The sequence below is a fragment of the Pantherophis guttatus genome, chromosome 6 (assembly GCF_059756535.1).
Source record: "Pantherophis guttatus breed Tessera chromosome 6, ASM5975653v1, whole genome shotgun sequence".
Classification (NCBI taxonomy): domain Eukaryota; kingdom Metazoa; phylum Chordata; class Lepidosauria; order Squamata; family Colubridae; genus Pantherophis; species Pantherophis guttatus.
This window is the reverse complement of record NC_142068.1, coordinates 58332478-58351428: the sequence shown is the minus strand read 5'-3', so window position 1 is coordinate 58351428 and position 18951 is coordinate 58332478. Positions and strand designations below refer to the sequence as shown.

At 37.3% G+C, this 18951-nt stretch overlaps 1 protein-coding gene across 9 annotated transcripts in view; it reads right to left on the bottom strand.

Annotated features, from left to right (window-relative positions):
- Window positions 1–18951, bottom strand: part of TACC2 (transforming acidic coiled-coil containing protein 2) — a 169213-nt gene that overhangs the window by 110946 nt on the left and 39316 nt on the right. The window contains exon 1 of one of the 9 annotated variants that reach the window (XM_087872977.1): window positions 3011–3501. The exons of 5 other annotated variants lie outside the window; for them this stretch is intronic. The gene's annotated coding sequence lies outside the window, so the exon portion shown is untranslated. Of the gene's footprint in view, window positions 1–3010; window positions 3502–18951 lie in introns of those variants that run through there. 3 more of the 9 variants (XM_087872975.1, XM_087872976.1, XM_087872974.1) reach the window with 3 other exon arrangements.

The following is an 18951-nucleotide window of genomic DNA, read 5'->3' as shown; positions in this document are numbered from 1 at the left end:
TGCCGGTGCATTCATCCTCTATGGGTGCCGCATACAAATCAAGCCATAGATTATTGTATAAACAGTGGTCATGTTATTTATGTTTATTCAAAATATAATATCAAAAACAATTCTTCCAATCAATAGTTGTTAATTTCATATAAGATGCTAGGGCAAAAACAAAACCAAATAATCAATATGCATATGTCCAGTATTTGAGTTCAATCTATTAATTTAGACTGTTTTTCTTCCTCTAGGAACAACAGTGAGTTTTTTCATTTTTAAATTTACACTATTGTTATTTTAACACCTGAGGCTTCACTATAACTAAAGCAAACAAATTGTCCTCAACAATGGATTGCTATTTTTTAATATATGATTATAGAATTAATATAAAGGCAAAGCACCATCCTAGTAAGACTTATTATTGAATATAACCTTATAGGAACATAGTATGCTGTCTTATTCACCTGTGAAACAATGACTATCTAGGAAGAGAGAAGAGATAATGAACCATTCAGAAAGGGGAAAAGGTAATATATTTCTGAGAAACTAGAAAAGGTTAGAAGGGAACTCAGAATAACCCCACCTTGATTTTATTTGGTACAACATAGGGCAGTGAGAAATTCCAAGCTTTCAACATTTTCTTAGTCTCCACTACAATAACAAAGAGTATTCCTGAAATCCTCCTGATTCTCTTTCTTAAACTAGCCTATCCTGAAGGGGTGACATCACCAATCCCCAACCACCCAGATAAGCATTGGGGGTGGGGGTGGATTCACTAAGAGAACAGTCTGTCAATTACTGTATCTGCAGATGAAAATGGAATTTCATGACAGCTCATTGGAATCTTGGCAGCCTACGCAAAAGTCTTGCCAGGTGATGAGATTATGCAGAAAACTGTATCTGGGGGCTGCAACTCTACCCCTCCTATACCTATTCCTTGCACACATCGTTTTCATTCAGCGGACGACAAGGAAAAAAAATCCCAAGTGAATCACTAAATGTAAGAGAGACATATGGTTACAGAATAACACCCATATGTTGGAGCTTACACAGCCTATGCAAACCAATCTTCCTTGATGGGGGAAAAGATATTTGAATTATTGGTGAGATTAACCTGAAACAGCCTTATTTAATCCATGGGGGTTTTTTGGGGGGAAGGTTAAAATAAGTTTATAATTCTCAGCTAGTATTTCTACAGTTCTGGAGAATCTGGTTGAGATACATTGAGGAAAAGCCACAAGAGCTTTCTTAGCTTTCTGTCACTTCTCAACTCAGAGAAACAAATACATCAAAACAGTGACGTATAATTCACAAACGTTTGGATTTGAACCTATAATTTCTTATAACTGAAAGAACTTCATCTGGTATACGTATTTCACTTTTAACATCTTCAATAAATTCAGCACTGTACATCAGCATTACAAATGTTTATGTTGTTTAACTTTGTTCCTCAAAACCAAAAGAAAAAAGAAAAAAGAAAAAAAGGGGAAAGGAGCAGGATAAAGGTGGAAAACAAGAATATAGTGCTGAAACTGTATCAACAAATCAGAGCAGCCCACGTTTAATAGAAGTAGGCAATGTCAAGAGCCAGACAACACATTCAGAATAATTGAAAGTAAGGGCAGCTTGGTATTTTAATTAGAGTTGGTTCAAAACTTCCTGTTGGAGTTTTGGTTAAGTTCCCAAAGAACACTCGGCGCCCTTTTTCACTTCATCTCAAATCTCACAGGATGTCTGAAAGGCAAATATACAGGGATCTCCTCTGGAATTAACAGGAAGCTCAAATAAATCTGATCACCCCAAACAATCCAAACCCATTGCGTCACAACAAGACAGCAGGTGCACACAAGCAACTGAATAAGACTTATTAGTGCATTTTCATCTTCAAGGCTCAAATCTTTCAAATTTACATGAAATATAAATGTACAGGTAATACAAAGAAGGAAGTATTGTCTCAATAGAAAAATTGCCTTATAGTCAGTTTATGCTGAAGTTAGTCCTACTGAGCTTAATAAAAGTTTCCAAATATGCACAGAATTACAGCACCAATGATATGTAAGCATCAAAATCAACACTGCAGAATATAACACAACTTTGAATATACATATATAAAAACCAGCCAGGTTAACAGATTATAGTGACCCTATACACAACAATCCTATCAATAAACGGAACGCAATTATACCTATGAATAACACAACATATATCATAAACCAAATGGTACCCTTTCATTTTAAAGGCAAAGCATTTTACTTCTATTTGTAGAAGAAACTCTAACATGTTTTTTTTTTAAAGTTTCAAAGTGTGAAAAAATGAACAGGACTAAATCTGGATTTTTACTCCTTGTGATGACAATGTAACTTATCTGAGAAGTTATGAGCTTAACTCATAACTAAACTCCCCCTAAACAAACATCATCCTAGCACAATAAACAGCCATCGGTATACATGTCAAGAATATCTGTTTATAATCAAAGAGTGAAGCACTTGTCTTCCTTGTACCCTAACTGTAAAGCTGCCAATGTATAGCTTATAAAAGCAAAGCCAGAAGTTTCCCTGTATAATGCCTCTAAGGTTTCCATGCAACTGATAAACACATCCAACGAGTCAGAAACATTCGGGCGTATTTTCAAGCCATGTGTACAACTTTTGTCTTCAGGGACCAGAAAATAAAGATACAATTTGCTTTCCTTTTTTTTCTTCTTCAAAAGAGCACCTAAGCACAGTCCCGATTTAACACATGTAACAGAGAATGAGTCACACAAGGAAGGAGGAAAAATTAGAAGAAACCACTTAAAGGCCACTTTCGTCACACCATTATTTAAAAAGCCCTTCGCTCCTTCCAGACCTGAATTCAAACCATTCACACACCCGGCAGCGTTAAAAAAAAGTTCACTGTTGGATCATCCTCAGCTCTAAAAGGTACACATCCAAGAATTAAAGCTCACCACGCAGTTTATTTAAATCTTGACCCTCCAGTGGAATAAAATCAATAAGCGCACCGTGACAGACAGAAATCAACATACCCACGCCGCCTTTTTGGTACATCCACCCGAATCCAAAACTTTAAAATGTTTACAAACCGGAGGAAATCAGCCTCCGCCTGGTCGCGGGTTGCGTTGCCTATCTCCTCACGACTATCCGGAAAGCTGTGAAGAGTAGACGGCTCAACCACACAAAAGGCCAGTGGCTATTAAGAAAGGGGGGGGGGAGAAGCCCAATTTAAGAAGCTCCTCCCCGATTCTCCCACAGGGAAAGCGGGCGTCTAGCAACCGGGCAGCCGCCTCGTCAGGCATCCAAAGCTGCTCCTGGGTCGCTGGAATGTCGGCACGCCTCCCGCCCGCCGCAGCCTTCCCTTGTGGGTGGGGGGGAAACGCCCGGACAATTACAGACTTGAGGGGGGCGGACGGGACACACCGAAGTCCCGATGGTCTCTCTTAAGGGTTCCCTCCCTTCTGCCCGGTTCCCTCCCTTCTGCCCGCGACAGCAGCGCGTGTGGACGCCAGGAAAAACAAACACGTGGTGCTCGTGGAGCGTTTTAATTCCTTTCTCTCTGTCTTTTTTCCAAGCAGCCCTTAGCGGAGCTGCTTTCCAGGACTTTTTGAGTCACGATCGACCGATCGCTGCCTTTTGAGTTTTCGGAAACGCTTTCCGCTCGACGCGGCAATAATTTTTTTTTTTTTTTTAACATCCAAATAAACTTTTTTTTTTTTTTTTTTTAAGATCCGGACTTTTCCTCTCTGAAGCGTTTCATTTCAATACTTGAAATGAAAGTATTGAAATGAAGTACTCCGTCGTATGCGCACAACCTTGGAAATGAATGAACGCAAGAAAAAGGATCGCAACAACTTGTTAAAGGGTGTGGGGAGGAGGGGGGGTTAAGCAGGCTTCCCTCCAGCGATTCTCCTACGGCCTGAACGTATTGGAATGGGTGTTTGAGGTTGTTGTTTTTTTAAAAAAAATCACTTTTCTAATGCACAGCTCATGGATGCCATTGAACTGCAAAGTGTTTCATAGAAGTAGGCGGAAAACAAAATAAATGTGTACGGTGAAATCCTGCAAATGCCTATTCAAAAGTTTTAATTCTCTGATGTTCGCCAAATAGTCGGGTAATTGCCAGGATTCCCAGGCACTTTGGGTATATTATTATAGCCTCTCTTAAGAGTATCCCTCTGGACTTAAAATACTGTTAGCACAGTGTTTCTCAACCTTGGTAGCTTGAAGATGGGTGGACTTCAACTCCCAGAATCCCCCAGCCAGCAGCGCTGGCTGGGGGATTCTGGGATTTGAAGTCCACCCATCTTCAAGCTTCCAAGGTTGAGAAACACTGTGTTAGCATGTCTAATACTGAAATACACATAGTCCTTGACTTGCAGTAGTTTATTTAGTGACCGAAGTTAAAACAGCACTGAAAAAAGTGACATGACCGTTTTTCACACTTAGGACCATTGCGGCATCCATACAGTCACTTGATCAAAATTCTGTTGCTTGGCAACAGACTCATATTTATGAGGGTTGCAGTATCCCGGGGTCATGTGATCTCCTTTTGTGACCTGACAAGCAAAATCAATGGGGAAGCCAGATTCATTTAACAAATGTTGCTAACAGCTGCGTGATTCACTTAACAACTGTGACAAGAAAAATTGCAAAATGGGGCAAAACTCACTTAACAAATGTCTTACTGTTGGCAACAGAAATTTTGAGCTCAAAATGGCGCTCCCATGTGACCCCCCTCCTGCGCGAGCTGCACTGGCTCCCGGTGGTCTTCCGGGTGCGCTTCAAGGTTTTGGTTACCACCTTTAGAGCGCTCCATGGCATCGGACCGGGGTATTTACGAGACCGCCTTCTGCTACCAATAGCCTCTCACCGACCAGTACGCTCCCATAGAGAGGGGCTCCTCAGGGTGCCTTCGGCCAAACAGTGTCGACTGGCGGCCCCCAGGGGAGAGCCTTCTCTGTGGGGGCACCTACCATCTGGAACGAGCTCCCCCCAGAGATACGGAGGATCCCTGCGCACGTATCCTGCACACGTTTCGCCATGCTCTCAAAACTTTTCTATTTCAGCAGGCTGGCCTGGCCTAACTCTCCTCTTTTAAATTTTTTAATTCGTGATTTTATAAATTGGGTGTTTTAATCTGTGTTTCGGCCAAAATATTTAATAATTTTAAGGGATTTTTAATATTTGTATTATCTGTATTTTATCTTGGCTGTTCACCGTCCTGAGTCCTTCGGGAGTAGGGTGGTATAGAAATTTGATTAATAATAATAATAATAATAATAATAATAATAATAATAATAATAATAATAATAATAATAATGTGTGATCGTAAGTTGAGGAGTCCTGTAGCGGCAGAGTTGGTGATCTGGAGGCCAGTGTTATGGAGGTTCATTTAAAAAAAAATAGTTGCTATTTTCAGTTATGTAATCTTGGTTATAATCTTTAATTATTCTGCAAATAATATACAGACTTTGGTTATGGTAAACTACTGAGTATGTTTACAATAGAGTTCATTCCTCTCTATTAGATGAATAGGCCTGTGTGAATTTTGTTTATCCCACATGAGGCCATTTGCCAAGTTACAGAACCCAAAAGAAGTAGCTCAGATTGTTACCTAGCTCCAAACCGATTTGTTATGAGGTTGGGTCAGTCATTGCTTCTTTTTCCAACCCACCTCTGAATCACATCATGAGGATGCAGTGCATGCCACCACTATCAGAAGAAAAAACGTGTGTGCATGAATACATCCATTTCTAAAGAAATAATCATTAAAAAGTTGAATGTAGTATATATCTGCTAACATATGATCTTCTTAAGCATATCTTTTAATTCAGCAACAGTTGGCTGAGTTCACAAACCATGATTTGCACATCACAGCAAAACAGAAGCAAATAACCTACCATGTAGCTCATCATAATATGAACCAAGTAAATAAGATCACACAAAGTGTCTAGCTCAGTGTACCTTTAAAAGTTGTGTTTATCAATGCCTGCAATTTGTTGTTTGGAGCCAGAATATGATAAACTTTGAAGCACTAATCGAAAGGGAACATGCCTGCCTGCCAGATGTTACACAATGCTCTAAAAAGGGTTTGGGCAAAGGGAAAAAAGTTTATAAGGACTGAAGTATGCTGTTTTCTGCATATGATTTTTCTTGCCAGGAGCTATGTAAAAGAAGCAGAACAGTGAAATAGAACAAATGACAACATTGTATATTTGCCCTTGTTCCCCAAATGCTTTCATCAGAATTTAAAAGAATGACTCTGATTTGAGAAAAGTTCTGTTGATTACCGAATTCAATATACCACCTTATCCTAATATTTTTAAATGAAGACCAATTTTTCTTTTCTGAAAAGGCTGCCACAATATTATCCTGCAGAGGGACAAAGTTCTATAGAAAATCTGAATTTGAATGGAATAAATTTTAGCGGTCTATTTTGCTCCAGGTAAAATAAAATCTGTTCTGAATCACATTGTCCCCATAGTGTCAAACCAAATAAAACATACAACTTTCCTATACTACAAAACAGTGTTGTTTTGTAAACAGTAACACTGTTGTTCTCCCCTAACCTAATCTAAACACACACACACACACACACACACACACACACACACACAGAGAGAGAGAGAGAGAGAGAGAATTTAGACTAAATTCAATGGAATTAAATTCCATAAACAATATAGAAAGGATTATAGCCCAACTACATATTTTACCTTTCCAGAAATATTGTAGCCCATATTACCATTGCTTATTCATCTGTTTTATTTCTATTAGCAAATTTGATATTGTAAGGTATTCATAACACATTTTTCATTTGCTATAAAGCAACAATGTATAGAATAATGTATAGAATAATGTATAGAATAATGAAGATACAATAAAGAAAGGCAAAACTCAAGTTTTGTCCCTCTCAGATTTACCTCTCTATTTCAAGATTGCTTATTGTTTTAATCTATATTTTTTTTAAAAAAAAACAAATAAAAATGAGCAATGCCCAAATTTAAAAATGCAGTGAAAATGGGAAGTCTAAAAATGGCTCATGACCAAGTTCAGTCGGTCTGTTGATCTTGAACCAAGACCAAGGTGTGTTATGGTTGGATTTAGAATATCATCTACATGTGGCTGAGATAAAGGCTTTTTAACCACAAACCCTTAGTTTTAGTAAGGCACACTGGTGCTATCTAAAGCATCTGGAAAGTTAATCTCATGATGACAGCAGTGAATTGATGATTTCCCAAAGCCTCTCCTACACATTCCTGTTTTATGTAATTGTCCAAGTGAAAATTAGTTTGGACTTTTATCATCAACCATGAAGTAATTATGAAGTAGGCTCAGGTACTAAGTAATCTCTGAGTGGCTTGCTAGACTTAGCATATCAGATACAGATATAGTCTCTCAAAAGCTGGTTTACATATCCTAGAGATAAATGGTCAAAAAGAAAGGAACTAAAAAAAAGGAGCAAAACAAGACCAGCTAGCATCAGCCAATCAGGAACTGATGCTCCAATTATTCTCTCTACAACCTCTGAGCAGGTGCTGAAGCAATGCAGTTAATAAGTAACTTGCTTTAGTTAGCTGGTAACCCTGGGCATGATTTTTGGGACCCTCATTGTTTTAATCCATCCCCTTTTCCATATAATTTCTAGAAATTTGACTTCAATTATTTTCTAAGGAATTTCTCATTGAAACTTCTTCCATATGCAAGACTGCACAGTTCAGTAATTACCCTTTGTGTTTCAGGATTGGTATCACAGTGCTAAGATCTTTATATCCAGACTTTGAGCAAGAAATTCTGTTGTAATTATCTATTTTTTTAAAGGTCTGAGGCGAAGGAAGTATCTCTTAATGGAAGGGCTAAAAATTCCCCAGCTAAACAGACAAGAGTATTGGGAAGTTCAGTTGTGTAGATTTAGTAATTCTGACAGGAAGGTGTCCTTCAGAAATATAAGTGATTTCAGAATTTTTGTCCAGACAGCAAACATAATTTATTTGGTTAACATTTGATAAGTTCTCTTGCTTGGACTACTGCACGGGTATCAAACTGGTGGCCCGCGGGCTAGATGCATCATGCACTGGCCACGCCCACCCCATTTAGCGAAGGAGGGGAAGTCACGATACATCACATGACAATGTGAGGCCATGAGTTTAATACCCCTGGCCTACTGTATCATCCTGAAATGATCCTGCCTATGCCTCTTGTATTCCTCCTTAAAAATGGGAAAGTTTCCTTTGAATTGAGCTTGATTCTGGATAATATACCAGAATGTGGATTTTATAGCTACAACATGGAAATGATTTGCCAATGTTACTTTCTTAGATATTTTCAATTTTCCCCAAGTCCTGAAATTCTAATGGCACCCATCCATTTATCAGCCAGGGTTAGTCTTAATTATTTTAAGATTAATCAAGGCATGTTAGGACCTGCAACTTGCTGTTAACGTACTCTCAACTAGTCATGCCTAATTTGGGAGAACTCACACCTGAAAATCAGTGATAGTTATCATTAATCTTTTATATTAATAAACATTTTGTTTGTAACAACAGCTATGAGATTTATAACTGATTTACCAGCCTATATGCTAGTACTTTCAGAAACAAATGTAGCTTTCAATGCATACTTTGGAAGCTATTCTTAGCCATGGCATTTCTAGCAAGAGTAAATGCCTCACACTCTTATCACAATAATGAATTCCTCAAACCTTGTATAATGATTAACTGTTGGAAACTTGAATAATATTTTACTGATAGTCTGGTATATCACATGTATAGAGGGGAAGCAATTTAATTGAAGGCACCACACCAATATCTCTTGTGTCAGCTGGATTACTACATGATGAAGTTATAAAATGAGTACTCTGCATTAGCTTGATGTTTGTGGAAGTGATAATGCTCAATTAATTGTGGGAAGGAGTAACAGCTAGAAACTCCATGTTAAAATGAAGAGTGTCTGCATGCAAGAAGAAGAGACAAAATAGTATATTGGGCACTGATGTAAGTCCCATTGAGCAGGCGCACGTAGAACTGAAGGGTTAATTGTATTGAAGTCCTATTTACATAGTGAGTTTCTATTTATAATCATTTACAGTTGACATCATGCTTTTGTTGACATTAACATCATTATCTTCAAAAACAAGATGTGTTGGAATTTTCAGTTGTATATATTATCGAACCATACACTTACGATTCAGTATAAATCTTATCACATGTATGTAAAAACTCACAGAAGAAAATCATAAAAGTGAAATTCACTTCAAACACATGACATCAGTGTATGTATCACATCTGGCCAAAGTTTATCAAAAGTATTTTCCCACATATCTCATACTTGTTATTGTTTGAAGAAACATGTAAAAGTGATCAAAGGAAAAAAAAAACCCCAAGATTTGTTCACCTACAATTACCTTTAGATGCGCCACCAAAAAAGCAAACTAATAAAAAGCAGATTAAAACATGACTAGAGAAGAAAGCAAAAAGCCAAAATAATTATTTGAGAATGATTGCTTCTTTTTTACTACCTACCTAGACAACTAAAACAATAATAAAAAAATAACATACAGGAAATTTCTATCTTGTTGCTATACATTAGATATAAAAAGTCTATACCACATTTTTGTACTTTTTTATTTTTATTTTTCCCCTTAAAATATTTCCGTTTGTTTTTCAATTGAATTATATGTGTTATATTAAAGGTGGAAAAAATTCTGAAGTGATTTATCTTGATTTGATTTGTTTACATCTCAATTTGTTTACATCCTTTCGAGGTAGGTAAAATGAGGACCCGGATTGTGGGGGAATAAGCTGACTTTGTATAAAAAAGAACACCGCTTGGGGGGCAGAAAGCCCTACTAAGCAGGTATATACAAAAGTATGAAGGCTATTGCTTAACGCATTGTAAGCCGCCCTGAGTCTCCGGAGAAGGGCGGCATATAAATCAAACCAATAAATAAACACCTAGCATTTTAACAGGATTGTACAGACTTTTTTATATCCACTGCAAATGCAGATTCAAGCAGTACAAGAACTGTTATTCCATAACTCACTGATATTATTTATTTTCTATCCAAATAAGATATGTGGAATATCAAATGACATTTTTGGTGAGTATGAAGTCACAACACTAAGAGACCAGAGGGCTGCTATGTCCTTAGAATATCCCAAGTTCTAAGCATGTACAGAATTATAACTTTTGACAAATAACTACATCTTAACAGAGGCACCCAAAGGAAATAAATCAAAAGCATTGTCCACATTGTTTTAAAGCTGTGAAAATATCTCATATTCACATCCAAAGACTTAAAATACAAATTGATTCACAAACAGATCACTAAATGGCAGTACCCCAAAGCTATTGGCTATTCCTATTCCTTTCACTACTCTGCATCATCTTGCCTCACTACTAATAGAATAACAGAGTTGGAAGGGACCTTGGAGGTCTTCTAGTCCAACCCCCTGCTCAGGCAGGAAATCCTATACCATTTCAGACAAATGATTGTCAAATTTCTTCTTAAAAGCCTCCAGTGTTGGAGCACCCATAACTTTTGAAGGCAAGTTCTTCCACTGATTAATTGTATTAAAAGCACAAAGTTTCATATTTCTCTGAATAAGAAGATCTATGCTCAGTAGCTTATGGTCAGTCTAGTATTATTTTTCTAATAACATCCTGAGAAATTTGCTCAAGTCCCCATAATTTGAAGTAATCAAAGAGATGGCCTTTTAAGTTAGGAAATCTTCATTTAAAATTATCTCCTGGGGTCTGATTTTCTTTTAAGTACTTTTTTTTAACCAAGGCCTTTTAGATACTCATCATTGCAAATAGTATTTGCTCTGTTAATTAAATTGTATGTCTTATGCAAGACAATACATAGTTAAGTAAACACTGAATACTACATTGCATTGGAATTTTTTTATCTGACACACTAGCTTCTGCAAAATAACTTTAAGCAGGGGTGAAATCCAGCAGGTTCTGACAGGTTCTGGAGAACCGGTAGCAGAAATTTTGAGTAGTTCAGAGAACCGGTAGTGGAAATTTTGGGTAGTTCAGAGAACTGGCAAATGCCACCTCTGGCTGGCCCCAGAGTGGGGAGGGAATGGAGATTTTGTAATATCCTTCCCCCAGGAGTGGGGAGGGAATGGAGATTTTGCAGTATTCTTGCCCTGCCATGCCCACCAAGCCATGCCAACAGAACTGGTAGTAAAAAAAATTGGATTTCACCACTGACTACAAGTATCATTTATTTTCTGCTAATGGGTGCAATTTCATATGAAAACATTTACAAGGAAGCTAAATTCATGAAACTCTTTTCTAAAACATGTATATTTGCTCTCTTCCTATTTTATTTTGAATAGGTTTAGAAATCCTTTCATAAAAGTTTGGGTTCCTTGTAAGGCTCAGCCAGGAACAATCTTTTATAATATACAGTTCCAATAGATACAAATAATTTTGCTCATCATAGCTGTGGTAAAATCAATCCTTATCAGTGAGGAGACATCCCAGTTCTCAGACAGACAGTAAAAAAGAAAATTACTGTCTCCTAACGTGTGTTGGGACAGATGCAGTTGTATGCTGGGAAATAGTTCAGTCGCTGGAACTCTTGTAACTCTATCCCTTTTAATAAAGCTTGCTAAGAGAGTCTGTGAATCGTGTTTGGAAAAGGAATTAGTTCTGGTTTTATGCTGAAACCACTAATAACATTAGGTTGTATTTATTTTATTTGTTTATTTTAAATAATTATATTCCCCCCTCCCGCTATCTTACATGCAAGACTATAATCCTTACAAAACAACAATAAAAACATGAAAAACAATAAAAATCACAACAAGAATTCCTGGCATTCAAAAGAAGGCAACTGCCCCCTTACATCCATATTCAATTGTACTGGGTTCCAGCCAGTGGTGGGTTGCTACCGGTTCGCCCCCATTCGGGCAAACTGGTAGCAGCGGCGGTGGGAGGCTCCGCCCACCTGCCCAGATGTCTTCAAATATGTTCTGCCCATGGGCAAGAGAACCGGTAACAAAGGTAACTGAAACCCACCACTGGTTCCAGCTTCACTGTACCCCAACTCTTAAAGGAAGAGTCAGCTCTTCAAGGCCTTCCAAAAATCAAGTGGAGGGAGACTGCCAGAAAGTCTCAGGACTGAGTTTTCTCAGGAAAACATATATTACATGGGGTAGGGACTGCCATGGAGAAGGCACATTTCCCAGCATTTAAAGGAAGGATCTAGAGTGTGCTCACTTAATCAGATTTGATGGGATGGGCATATACTTTTTGGGAGAAGCAGTCTTGCAAATAACCTGGCCCCCTGCCATTCAGCTTTAAAAGAGCCTTGATGGTACAGTGGTCTAAGCACCCTGTTATTAACACAGCTGCCTGCAATTACTGCTGGTTCGAATCTCTCCAAGGCTCAAGGTTGACTCAGCCTTCCATCCTTTCTAAGATAGGTGAAATGAGGACCCAGTTTGTGGGGGCAATAAGCTGACTTTGTATAAAATATACAAAAGTATGAAGGCTATTGCTTAACGCATTGTAAGCCGCCCTGAGTCTCCAGAGAAGGGCGGCATATAAATCAAATTAAAAAAAAAAAGTGATAACCAGCATCTTGAACTGCTCTCAGAAAAAAACTGGAAGCCAGTGCAGTTTGCACACTGGCATTGTAATATGGGCAAACTGTGGAACACTCAGAACTATGGGCACGTCTGGATTTCTTAACCAGTTGGAATTTACAGATGGCCTTCAAAAGCAGGACCATGTAGAGCACATTATTAGTAGTCTAACCAAAAATACCATACTTTTTGGAGTATAAAACACATCTTTTCCTCCCCTAAATGAGGGTAGAAATGTTGGTGCATCTTACACACTGAATACAGCCATTTTTGGCCTCCCAAAGCCCCACCTCGCACATCCCATTTTGTGAAAAATGGACCCGTTTTTCGCAAAAACAGGGAATGCAGAGGCTTTGGGAGGCCTGCAGAGTGCTCCAGGTGGCCGGGGAGGGCAAAAACTTTTTTTTCTTGCTTATCTCTTCGAAATCTTGGTGCGTCTTATACACTGGTGCATCTTATAGTCCAAATAATACGGTAAATAGAATGTGAATGATTGTAAACTCTCGGTCCAGGATGGATGCATTTGGCACATAAGACAAATCTGAATGAAGGCCCTCCTAGCCATAGCTACTATCTACTGCTTTAGCAAAAGCTGCAAATCCATAAGAATCCTAAATTGTGTACCAACTTTGTTTGCGGAAATGCTATCTTGACTGTATTGAAAGATACTCAATTTTTTCTGCGGATTTGGATTGCTGCGTAGTTCTCATAGGAATTAAGATTGGATCATTAGAACTAGTACAGTCTTACACAATTTGCAGTTCTACAATCTACAAATGAAATAAGACAGAATAACTTGCCTATATGTGCCCTTTTCAACATTGCAACTGTGATACAGCTTGCAATTCGAAAAAATAATTATAAGTCAGGAAAAAAAAAAAAGGAAAACTATGCCCCAAAGCTATATATTAAGAAAATGTGCTCAAAGTGTTGTTGAATGATGCCATACAAGGACTTTTTAAATACAACTACAAACTGATATGGAACTAAGTTGGAATAAATTTAAAACAAGAAAACTGAAATTGAATTCAATAGCATCAACAAAGAGATGAAAAATCCAAAAAAGTCCACATATCATACAATTTTGCAAAATGCTGTCTCTATGTTTTGTGAATATTCTTAAAGTGGGCTCTATGAAGTGCCAAAGCATGCAACAGGAAAGTTTAATATATATTCATTTTCTTCCTCCTTTAATTATACAGTCATATAATAAGCAAGTCTATACACATTCTGCTAATCCTCTTGGAAAGCTCCAAGTTTGGGAATTTGTTTTTCATATTATTCCATGTACGCAAGATGTATTTATCTGCAGGCATGCTGCTAAATAAAGTTTACAGTTCTGTAAAAGTTAGCAGCTGCTGCCACTTGGGATAAATACTCAGACAGGAGAAACAGGTGATAAGAAATTCTTCAAGCTTATGCATGTATGAAAAAATGGAGTTACAAACCAACAGCTGCTCGAGACACTACCTTGTTTACCACAGGTACAAAATTATATTATGCTTTATCTACCCCAAACCTTCTGAGCAGATATAAAATGGATAGAATTATTCAAAAAGGAAATTCCTCTCTTCTAATAATATAGTGAAGAAATCAAAGATAGCAGAAGACTGCACACACCTCTGAAATGAACATCTTCTAAAGACAATCGGATTCCTCAAAACCAGTGGTGGGTTTCTACCGGTTTGCCCCGGTTTGGGAGAACCAGTAGCAATGGCGACGGGAGGCTTTGCCCACCCACCCAGATTCATCACGGACACTCTGTGCATGTGCAGGTTCTGCGCATGTACAGACGTGCCACATGCATGCAAATGAATCAAGCGACATGCGTGTGTGCTCCCAGTTCCGAACCAGTAGTGAAGGTAAGTGAAAACCACTACTGATCAAAACACAATTTATCTTAAATGAACCAAAAATCAAAAGTTACTCCCTTTTTCCTCATGAAGGGTGACAGCTTCTTCCTTCAAAAAGGAAGAAAGCACAAGGGCACTATGTTTTTATCACAGTTAAATTATGGGCTTAGTACACAATATAACCATATAGATCTATGTAAGGATTACTGAGTTGCTGCTTAAATTTCCTCATTCAGAATTGAATCTTGCAGATTTTGACTCAAGCTTAAACCTTAACAATAAAACTCTTTTCTGAATATATCAGGAAGGCAGATTATGTCACATCAGAGATTGTCACTCAGAGGATAAATAAATTATTAATGCAGGCTGCAAGTTAACCCAATTAGATTTTAAATTTGACCTTCATCTTACATGGTTCAATCTGAAGGATGAACAGACTTTTTTTGGGCAGAATACAGAAACAAATATAATTGTATGATAGTGTCTTCTAATGATACCCACCCCCAATATTACAGATATTAAGATCTTGTCCCACTTAAAGGTAAAAGTTCCCCTTGCACATACGTGCTAGTTGTTCCCACTCTAGGGGGTGGTGCTCATCTCCATTTCTAAGTCAAAGAGCCAGCGCTGTCTGATGACAATTCTGTGGTCATGTGCCCAGCATGACTAAATGCCGAAGGCGCACAGAACGCTGTTACCTTCCCACCAAGGTGGTCCCTATTTTTCTACTTGCATTTTTACATGCTTTTGAACTGCTAGGTTGGCAGAAGCTGGGGCAAGTAATGGGAGCTCTTATGCAGCACTAGGGATTCAAACCGCTGAACTGCCGACTTTCTGATCGACAAGTTCAGTGTCTTAGCCACTGAGCCACTGCCTCCCCTTTGTCCCACTTAGATCAGGGGTGGATTTTAAAACCCGTCACTACCGGTTTGCTTCTGGGCATGTATGCGCAGAAGCATCCAGGCAAGTGTGCGGAGCCTCCTGCCGCTGCCGGTTCGCCTGATCCGGGGCAAATTGGTTGCAACCCACTACTGACTTAGATAGTTTTTATTCTTCCCTTATTCCTGGTCTCTGTAATTTTGAGATGCAGACAGGAGAATAACGGCAAAGTGGCAGCTCTTAGCACTTCCTAAACAAGATAATCAAATGAGTCCAATACAATTGCTTTCCAGGTTTTTTTTTAAATTCTCCCATAGCCTCCCAATATAAACATTCTTTATATAATCTGGTATCTAAACAAGAATTTTATATACCTGTCAACAGACAACCAGTGATTGTGGAGATGACAGCCAGATTTTAGCCATTCTATACTTTTCAGCCATTGTAATACTTTGTATGACTTTTCCCACACATTTGTTGCAAATCTACCAAGCTAAAGAGTTGTTCTGGCATATGAGCAAATTCTAACTTGACTGCTGGCCGATTTACAGACTTGAGTTATCTAAGTTTGCTTTTTGATGGCTATGTGATATAGATCAGATCTGAAAAATGCTTGTTTTATCGATAAAAAATGCTTGTTAGGGAGACATTTGTTTTTGGGGTTTTTTTTGTTGTTTTTTTTTGTGCCAATCTCTGAGACCACATGATGTTTCCTTGATATTTGGGGGCCATGTATAAAAACTGGTGGAACCTCTCATTTGCAGTTGCTTGCTTTGAGAGCGATTCTCAAGATTCTTATTCTGCACAGAATCCTAGGGCTGGAATTGACCTTATACATGTTCTGCCCAAGGAAGGAACCTGCACCATTTTGGGTAAATGGTTATCCAATCTTTTCTCGAAAAACTCCAGTGATGGAGCACCAACAACTCTGGGAGGCAAGAAAGCTGTTCTTATCTCTTAGTTGTGATTGATGGGGCTACCAACATTCTTGGGACAAATAATGCTCTGAAAGGATATATCCACCAATTTATTAGATTAATTATGATGCTCTGAAAGGATATTTATATAAACAAACAAACAAATACTAATGGCTATTTTGGGGGGTGTTAATTTGGGCCCTGGTTTAAAAATGCACACACATCCTCAAAAATGACAACTTGGACTATTATTTTATCTACCCTTACACTAAAATGATATAGAAAAGATTCATTTTTAAGTCAGAAATCTAGACTTCAGATCTATCTGGGAAAAGTGTGGCTAAGTTTTTTTCTGACAAGGATATTATCTCTTTAGTAGCTGCTGTTTATTGTGAGGCAAACTTATTACATCTTGTAGCCTGAAAAACATTTTGTATGCTAATAAAGTAACCAAGCAGACAAAAATCCTAACAATTAAAAGTAGGGAAATAAAATACAATACAAACAAACCGAAAAAAAAGCAGATGTAACAATATGACAGTAAAGGTATGTTCCTTATGGAACTTAATTTTTTGCAAGCATCGTTGGAGAATTATTTAACAAGATTAAACAATTGGAGGCATGGTGATCCATATATGATCCAATGTTCTCATTACCTTCTAATATCAATACTTTTACTGTTATTATTTGTTTATTAGCTTAATGTCATGCATGTAGTATATTCATGTCAGTGACTTTAATCTACAATAAGATCCATGGTCAGCATCTATTGATGTACTGGCTCCATATGATCCCAATATTTCCAATATGACATGAATATTGAAATATTATATTCTAAATTCATTCTGAACAGATTTGATTAAGTTAGAAAGAACTGAGAAAGTACATCTGTCAAAATGTATTATATCAGACCTGCTTACGCATATTAACTGTATATCTTAACTCTGTGGTTTGAGATAGATGATCTCTCATCATTTAGTTTCTAGTTGATGCTTATTCAATGTAGGTATATTATTTACATATTTCATTTTGAACTCATTTTTCTGCTTTTGCCTGATTTGTATTCCAGTTTTATATTCATGAGACTAGATCACAGTCCCAAAAGTTTATACAAATTAATATCTCACTTGAAAGTTACATCTTATTCTTTTGGAAATAGTTGTCCGTAGAAAAATAAGACCTGCTACATTTCATATGCTAAATAAATAATTAAGATATGGTCTTAATAATTTACCTGACCCAATGCTGAGTCCAAATACTAGTTCCCTCGCTCAGTTTTGGTCAATGATGGATACAATAAAGCAATTTCTTTCCACCTTATTATTTTGCAATTTTAGTATTAAAATCTATCAATGTTGAAATCGGTTTGTAATGTTGAGCTATGTTTTCATGGAGTACACTTAGCTGTGTTTTGCCTAATTATAATTTATCAACTAAACCACAATTGGCTGGATTTACACCACATATATTGCCATAAAGTGGTTTGTTTTATTTTGGTTAAGACTGTTCTGCAAATCTAAATGTTCAGTGTTCATGTTTTTTTTAATAAAGAAATTATTTAAAGAGCTTCCTTCTGCAAGCCTCCAATTGCTAACTATCAGGAGCAATTAATATTTTTCTGTGAACCTTGGCTGAAGTTCCTTAGCAGTTACTCTGGAGTGCCCCTTTCAGGTACAGCAAGGAGAGATTGGGAAAGGTATGACAAGGTTATGACAATAATAGTTAATGCAGAAGGAAGCCTATGGACTCAAATATGATAATAATTTATAGAATATATTTTCTCAGATTCAAAATTAAGATCAGGAAAAGTTTTAAGGATATACTTAAAATAATAAAAAAAAAGTTTGCTAAATGTTAGAAAAACACCTTTGGGACTTAGAATGAGTCATTGGTTACAAATAGTTTTAGGGTTAGAGATTAATTTAACATTTTTCTTCCATTTGATCCATGGTCCTTTGAATTTGCGAAGAAGAAATGAAATAATGACTAGATTCATGAATAATATTAGGTTAAAAGGGAGATTCCTGAAAGAACCCAGCCAAAATATGGCTACTTTACATCTTAGCTTGTTGTATGGACCCAATTGATTCAGTTAAAATTTGGACAAATTATGTGAATATAAACACTAGAGAACAGGTCTGTAGTATGCTTCATTTGTTCCTCAGCTGTGAAATATTAACAATTCAGCTGTGTGTCTGTGAAAGAATGATCTTGAACATGCTACATAGGCAAGCAACTTAGAGCTATATAAATTTGCTAAATAAACATGCAAATCTCAGATTCCACACATCTGTATACCAATGTTATGCCATATAAATTAAGATCTCAATCAATTCTAAATTCTGGAAATTCTGAAATAATATGACATATGAAAGGAAACTGAACATTTTGGAATACATTGGAAAATAATTTTGAGTAATTTAGGTGAATTGTACAGTAGCAGTCAGAGTTATTCCACGTTAACTTTTTCTTTACATATAAGATCTTGCATTAATAAACACAGCTAAAGCGGAGCTATCTGATTATAGCTATTAACATATGACTGACAACCTAGAGATTATAATGATATACATGTTTAATCCTGAACTATATATCCAAAAATAAGATCCTTGACTTCAGTGAAGCATTTTTTTAAGGGGTGTGGGTTTCTTTCTTTGAGTCAGACTTTATTCTGGATATTGCCTGGACTAGACCCTGCAGTTTTCTCGGCAAGGTTTTTCAA